Here is a 7,460-nt window from a genome sequence, read left to right on the forward strand (position 1 = left end):
GGAAGGCCCCGCGGCACAAAGCAGCCCCTTTTCCATCTCTGCCCAGCCCTTGGGCTCTTTTCCACCATGCCTGCGTGCGCCCAGCAGCTTCCTGCCCCTGAATGCATCTGCAAAGCCACAGGAGAGGAAAATGCGAGGGGGCCAGGGCAGAGGCTGGCAGAGGGATGGGGTAGATGGATGCACGTTTTGGCCTCAGCTGTACCTGGCAGGACCAGGCTGTTCTTGGGCACTTACCCCAGGCAGCAGGGCTTGGCCCGCTGCTCAGTGTCTCCTCAGTATATTCCACTGCTCCGGTGTACCCAGTGGCTGGGGTTCAGCTGCTGCCATGTCTCCAGGGTCTCATCCTCAGCAGGGTGGGCAGGAGGAGGAAAGAAGTCATGAAATGTGAAGCATGCCCTGAGACAGGCTATACGGACACCACGCCAGTGCCAGCTCATTTCAGGCATGCTGTGGAGGCAGGAGAACTCCTAGGACAGCTACCCATGAGATGTCCACCCTACCCACACAAGGTCTTCAGGGACAAGGAAAGAGCCAGGGCCACGGAGGAACAAACCTCCAAAAGCCAGGAATGCACAGAGTCTGCCCCGCAAGCTCCAGGCCAGCTGGGTCTGACCCAGCGCTCTCCGCCACCGGCGCTGCTGCCGAGCAGACTTCTATCCCAGCATTGCCACAGCTGCAGATAGGACACAAAGTGTATTGCCACCCACTTGAAACCAGGGGCCTGCTGCAACCACTGCCCAGGCTCGGGAAAGCTTGGAAAAACCAATGCTTCCATTTTGTCTTGGCTCCCCAGCTGCCAGCACCTCACCAAAATAGAGGAGACCTTTCCAGCCAGCCCTTCTGAAACACCAATATATAGCCATCCAGACGACATGCAGCCAGGTCTCAGCCTCCAGTGTTGGCTGTGGTGTGGGTCTCTGGTCCTTCAAGCTTTGACAGCACCCGGAGTGACCAAAATGATCCTGTTTGTCACTGCAGCGACATCACGACAGATTAAGTGCTCGCTCTGCCCATGTCTGTGCCTTCCAACCAGCCTTCAGGAGAGAAGCAGGCAAGGAGCCAGAGCTGGCAAGCTAAGCCAGCAGGTTCAGGGCCTTTTTGGATGGGACAGTGTCAAAAGACTGACAGACCCAGCTGCATACCAGAGCCCTGGTTCTCCGAGCTGCTCCCAGGAATGAAAATACAGTGACGTAGGCCTTCCTAAACGAGCACCCCGGTCCCGAGACTCATGGGTCATCAGAGCCAGCAGAAGCTACTCCAATGTGGTTTGTTTTCATGTTCCCCCCTTACTCGTCCTCATCTCCAAGATTCCAGGTCCCAGCGTTGGTCTTTGGATACAGACATCACCCATGGAAAGCTGCCGGATTGCTTGGGTACCCAGGAAGGAGCCTTGGTCCCCCCAGCTTTCTTGGGGTGCCTTGAGGGTAAGCCACTGAGAGAGAAGGGGGTCTGGCGATGAACACACAGCACAGGGAGCCTCCCCTACAGCTCCGGCTGTGGCGGGCGCCGCAGGGTGCACCATGCTCCCTCCAGCCTGACGTTTGCTAACTCCACCCAAGACAGTAATAAAATGCATCTGGCACAGATGGGGAATAATACAGCTGTAGCTCTCAGGCTTCGTTATCTGCATGCGATTAGATCTCCCTCCTTGAAGGCAGGGGGCAGGCAAAGAAGGGACTGGAAACCAGGCTTCGCTCACGACGCCTGCGCAGAGCAAGCCTGGAGCAAGTCCCAGGCTCTGGGGTTGGCCTGTGACTCCTGCCAGGCAAGGCAAGGTGGGAGCCAGCCTCACCTGCACCTCCAACAAGCAAGAGCTGCCCTGAGCACGTGCAAGCACACATGCAAGTCCTTCCGCAGATGGGAGAGCTGGGAAAGGGTGCTGAACATCACCTCCAGCCACAGCAATAGCACCGCTGGGTGACTCAAAGTGATTTCAGAGACTGCTGTCACCTTGGAGCTCCCCAGGGCAGAGACGGACAGTGTTCCATCCCCTTTCCAATCCCACCACTCTGAGGCGCTGCCCTGAGGCTCTGCACTTTAGGAAGAGTGGCCAAAACCTGAGCTAACCCCCCCAGCACCCTGCCCCACATGGCAGGGATGTCCATCACCAGATCCCCTGCTCCCTTCTGCAGGCTGACCCTGCACGGGACATGAGCAGCAGGTTGAGTGAGCAACACGCTCATTTTGCAGTGTGCTGTGCTAATTTTTAAACACTGTGAGAGTAAATTGAACCTTTTGCAGAGCTGGAGCCTACCACGTAAACTCAGTTATCTTTAGCAACCAAACCTGCAATCTCCCCAGAGAATGAAATCAGGTCTGTTAGACCAGGACTATTGTTCTCAAACCCAAATTGCCATCAGTCGCAGGAGGGGAGAGGGGGCAGAGATCCAAGATGGTTTATTGTCTGGGTGGGTTTGTTAAAAACAGTTTGACAGATTAACCCATGCTGGAGCCAGGCTAGAGCCAAGCCAGAATCAAACTAGAAGGGAGCAGAGTAAGGGGCAGATGCTTAAAATGAGCAAGGTCGAGGCAGGAATCAAAATCCAGGTGCTCTTCCTCTGCAGAGGCAAAGCCTGCACCATGCAGCAGGGCAGGGACCCTGCTGCAGGGGTCCAAGGAAGGACCAAGGCAAAAAGTAGATGCCCACAGCACCACGCTAAGGCTTCCCTGCATTCACAGCCAAGTTTATCACTGAAGAGCAACGCAAGCACTGCATGCACTCCACACGTGCCCCACTAGCACTGTGGACACACCACATGGCCCAGGCCCTTCCCCATTCCTCCCAGGGTCAGGAGCGTATCTGAACACCCACCTCAGTCAGAGCAGGCAGCCCCAGGGCGAATCATCCCCCATCATGTCTCCAGACAGGGCTCGGGAGCAGGACAGGCTTGATCAGGGCACAGGATCAAAGCTCACATGTCCAAAAGCCCCCTCAAGCAACAGAGTCCCATCTTCAAAAGCAATACTGCTTTCTAGGCACGGCGGCTGAGCTCTGGCCAGACACCACAGACAGATTTTCAAAGATATCTCAGCCCCTCAAGGTACAGATTAAAGTCTGGAGGGGTTTTCAGAGGCAGCTCTTTGGGCACCTCAGTACGTGCATCCATCAAGCTCTTGAATTACTCGGGCGTCTTGAAAAAGTCGTCTTCTCTGCTGCAGAGGCAGCCACGTCCCCAGGTTCCCTGGGCAACATTTGGAACTGGTAGCAGCTCTTCCACATCACGTTGAGACACACCAGCCCCCACAGATTCAAGCTTCCTCGCTCTCGGGAGACAGAACATGCTCCCACTGTTTTGCTGAACCCTCAAAAGAGAAGTCCTAGTTCACAAACCTGAGTGGCACCTTCCCCTCACACAAGAACGTGAAAAGGTCCAGAAGCCAAAGCTGGGGAGAGGCATCAGCCTGGTGGCAGCGTCCTCGCTGGGACACATTTGTCCCATCCACCTTAGCAATTTCTTTCACCGAAGAGACCAAGCCACCCCAGGTTCACCAGGGCTGAGACACTGGGGAACAGAGAGCAGCACTGAAGGGACATGTACAAAGAGGGATGGGGCATCTGGGCAGCATCACAGCTGGTACAGGCTTCTACAAACCCCCGATCAGGGTACCTGAGAGGGGCTCAGCGCTTTCTGCCCACTCTCCTGTCCCCATGCAGAAACTACCCCACGGGGACACAGCTGCAGGGCAAAGAGGCACTTAGGATGAGCTTGCTCAGCAGCCAGGGAGATGCAGGGAAACCCAGGCTGCTCAGCACAGCCCGTCAGTGGAACAAACTCCCCCATTAAACCCCCTCGCCTCTCTCCTCTTCCTCCCGATCCTCTCTAAACCAGGGCCGGGTTCATCGGGAGGAAGCCAAAAACAACAGAGCCTAGGCTGCTCTCTGCAGTCCGGCAGCAGTCGGAGCCCAGCTGGACGCTGCTAATTCAGCCACGCTCTGTTGATGGCGGAGCCCCGGCGCAGTTGTAAACAGCTCAGCAGTTTGTACACTCTCCAGTATTGATGTTATACAAAGGAGCTGGAAATGTAAATGATTGCACTAGACCTACAGCCGGTGGCTGCTGGTGCAGACGGGCCCCGGCAAGAAAAAAAAAGAACAAAAAAACATCTCCAGCCCACTCCTTGGCACTGCAAACAGGGCCTGACTGGCCAGGAGTGGAGGAGCAAAGCTTTTACGTGTTTGCCATCTAGTGGGCTGGGGAAAGCCTGCACAGAGGTGCTGCCCTGCAGTGCAAAGCCTCGCCAGGTTGCAGGACTGGAACAAAATCTCTGCAATTTGGCCAAGACAGGTCTGTTTGGTCACCGTTCAGCCCACTGATGCTTTGCAATGGAGTCAAGGTAGGGGGGTGGACCAGGACCTTGCAAAGCATCCTACTGATGAGACCCCAGCGCTGGACATAACATGTCTTAGGACAAGACAACATCCATTAGGGGCAAGAGATCTGTACCTATGTGGTAGGAGCCTGAAAATCCACCCCAGGACAACTAAGGTGGCCATATCTCACAAAAGCAAGGATTCTGCCTGCATTACATCTGCTTCGCCTGTTCGCAGAAGAGGCTAAATACTTTTTTTAGGAATAATATTTTCATTTTTTAAACCAGCAGTTTCAAGGGAAAGGGGCTTAACATTTCCACAATGCTCCCAGCCAACTTGGCTGCCAGCTCAATTAAAAGTCATTTGGGCTGTATGGACCCACATAGGCCTGCTGCCCCATAGCCCACTGGAGCGTCTTTAGGATCGTAAAGAAAAGGGGACATAAAAAGGAAAGAAAGAAAAACACATGATACTATGTAACGGCACTAACAAGTAAACTGTTTTAATTTTCACCCAAAGAATAATTCCTAAGGAGGAAAAACAAAGTTTGTTCAGCTGTAGTTAAGGTTGAACAAACATAACACTAATCACTTTTGCTTTGACTCTTGGAAAAGGCTCTACAAGAGTGTCACATTTTAAAAAAAAAAAAAACAAAAAAACAACAAAACAGTACCAACTCAGCCCCTGGGAAAGCTCTGAAGAGCTGGTGCCGCTTCACCCCCACTGAGAAAGGGGTTTAAAAGTCTCGCTGTAACCTGGAGGAAGCAGCCAGCTCTCCCCACACCTGCTCAGGAGGCTGCAGCAAGGCCAGCCCAGTTTTGGCAGCATGTTTTCACCCTCCGAAACGCTTCAACGATATGTGACCCCGCGGTAATCAGCTGCACAACTGTTAGCAGATCCTACGGCATGCCGAGATGTCTGCAGGAAGGCTTGAGCACGTGGGATCTGCTGCCTGGCCACGTCTCCTGACATTACTTGCCGGCACCTCTCCACGCTGCTCCATAAACAGGTCCGCCCTCTGGGGAAGGGGGGACCCAAGAAAAGGCAGCTCAAAAGGACAGAAGGCAAAATGGGGGCAGGGGGAAGAAGAGAGAAGGACGCCGTGGAAGGAGGGACAGATGGAAAGGGAGCAATTGCAGAGGATATAAGACAGGTGGAAGGGGTTAGAGGTACAACAGAGAAGAACAGGGTCAGAGGACACTGGGAAGACACATGGGGAACCAAGACATGGGAGAAGACTGCCAGTGGGAGAAGGAAAAGCAGAGGAAAATCAGCAGGAGCTTTCCCCTCCTCACCTCCAGCCTCCCCGGGACACCTCATTGCAGCACAGGGCTCACTTGGGATTAACTGGAGCCATGACACCCCCTTTGGGAACACCAGGCTGGTCCTAAACTGCTCCTTTCGGGTCACCAAAGATTTGCCAACTAGCTCAGCAAGGAGCAGGCGATAAGCATCCACAGAGGAGAAGGGGGGACCTTGTCCACCCCTGCAACTCCATAACTGACGTGGATAAAACACCCATGTGGTTTATCCCTGCAGGATCCACTCGCATTAGAGGCCAGGCTTGCACCACCTCCCTCAGACCCCGCTGCCCCAAGTCCCTTCCAGCTTCATCCACAGCTCTGGCAACAGTGCCGCAGCCACCCTGCATGCAACAGGAACATGAGCAAGCAGGAAAACAGAAAACCTCCATCCCAGCTGCTGGATTTGATCCCAGGGAAAGCCACCATGAACAGAGGAAGGGGACAGCACCATGGTTGACGGACACCATGGTGAGGTTAGCTGCATGGGCCATAACCACCCATGTGCCAAGCAGCAGTGAGAAATTCCAGATTATTTCTTGCAGCCGACTCCGTCCCCACACGTTCCCCCACTGCACGTAGGTGACAAATTACCATCTTTGTTATTCGAGCACATACCAAATCAGGGTGATCAGTATTTGTCAAATAAGGGAAGAAAAATATATTGCGCAAAACATTTCAAGGTTTATTTTAACAGGGCTTTAAATATCAGTCAGTGCCAGGTTCATAAGCACCTCTTGGGACGGTTGGCCCTGATTTGCCATAAGAGACTTATTTTTCTTCTGGTTTTTTTTTTTTTCCCCCCCTCCCTTTTTCTTTTCTTTAATTCAAAGGAAATAAAAAAAAAAATCCTGCTGCCTCCAGGGACAGCAATAATGATGCCTATCCCATCAGAGGACACTGTGCTAAGCAACATCAGCTCTGCTGTATAGCAATGACTTAAACACAGCTTGTGCTTGCCCGTGCCTCCACCTGAGCCCAATACAGGCAGCAAAGGCTAAATCGCTGCCTGTACATGGAAGGCAACACTTCTCAATCCCCAAGCAGCAACAGGGCTGGCCTTGCCTCAGCCTACAGTAGCAGGCAGAGCTCAAGAGATGCCAGTTTGCACCGTGGATGCTCTCCATGCCAGGCAGAGCAGAGACCCGCACCAGCCTTCGCGGCTGCTGGTCTCCCACAGGTGTCAGGCATACTCACAGCATTCACGGAGCTTGGGTACCGACAGCAGATCCAGTGCAGGAGTCCAGATTTATCTGCCTGTGATAAACACACAGCTGGCCATCCTCAGAAGAGGTCGGTGGGCTCATTTCTTTGCCCCCAAATCCAAAAAATACCAGAAGTGCTCCCCAGCCCTGTAAAAACCATGCCTACGGCAAGCAGTACCTGCCTGGTTTACCCCCAGAGCCCCACTCCTGATGCGGAACATGAGCGGAGAAATGCAGCGTCATGGAAAAGGCTTTTTCTTGTGCTTCAGAGCCAGATCTTTGGGTGCTAGAAAGCTGCGATTGCTGCTACGTGTTCTGGTGAGTTAGACTGAATGAAGGCAATGCAATACAGGACAAGCTTCAGGCAAATCCTGACAGTGAGCAAAGGGTGCAACGCTGCAGCAGTTACGCCCACGATATCTCTGATTTTCTCTACAGGAGCCACTGAGTGTCCAGTTCCTGTTACACAGTGATGCATTGTGGCTGGAGAGCTGAGCAGACCCCATCCTTCACCAGGATCTGACCCAGGGCCAGGACAAATTCATAGCTGAATCAATACTCGTTAGCTCACCCTTTGCTGGCACAGGCGGCTCCAACTCCTCAGCAGGGCTGAACACCGCCAGGGATCTGCCATAACCACCT

The sequence above is a fragment of the Pygoscelis adeliae genome, unplaced genomic scaffold (genome assembly GCF_000699105.1).
Source record: "Pygoscelis adeliae isolate BGI_AS28 unplaced genomic scaffold, ASM69910v1 Scaffold291, whole genome shotgun sequence".
Taxonomy (NCBI): domain Eukaryota; kingdom Metazoa; phylum Chordata; class Aves; order Sphenisciformes; family Spheniscidae; genus Pygoscelis; species Pygoscelis adeliae.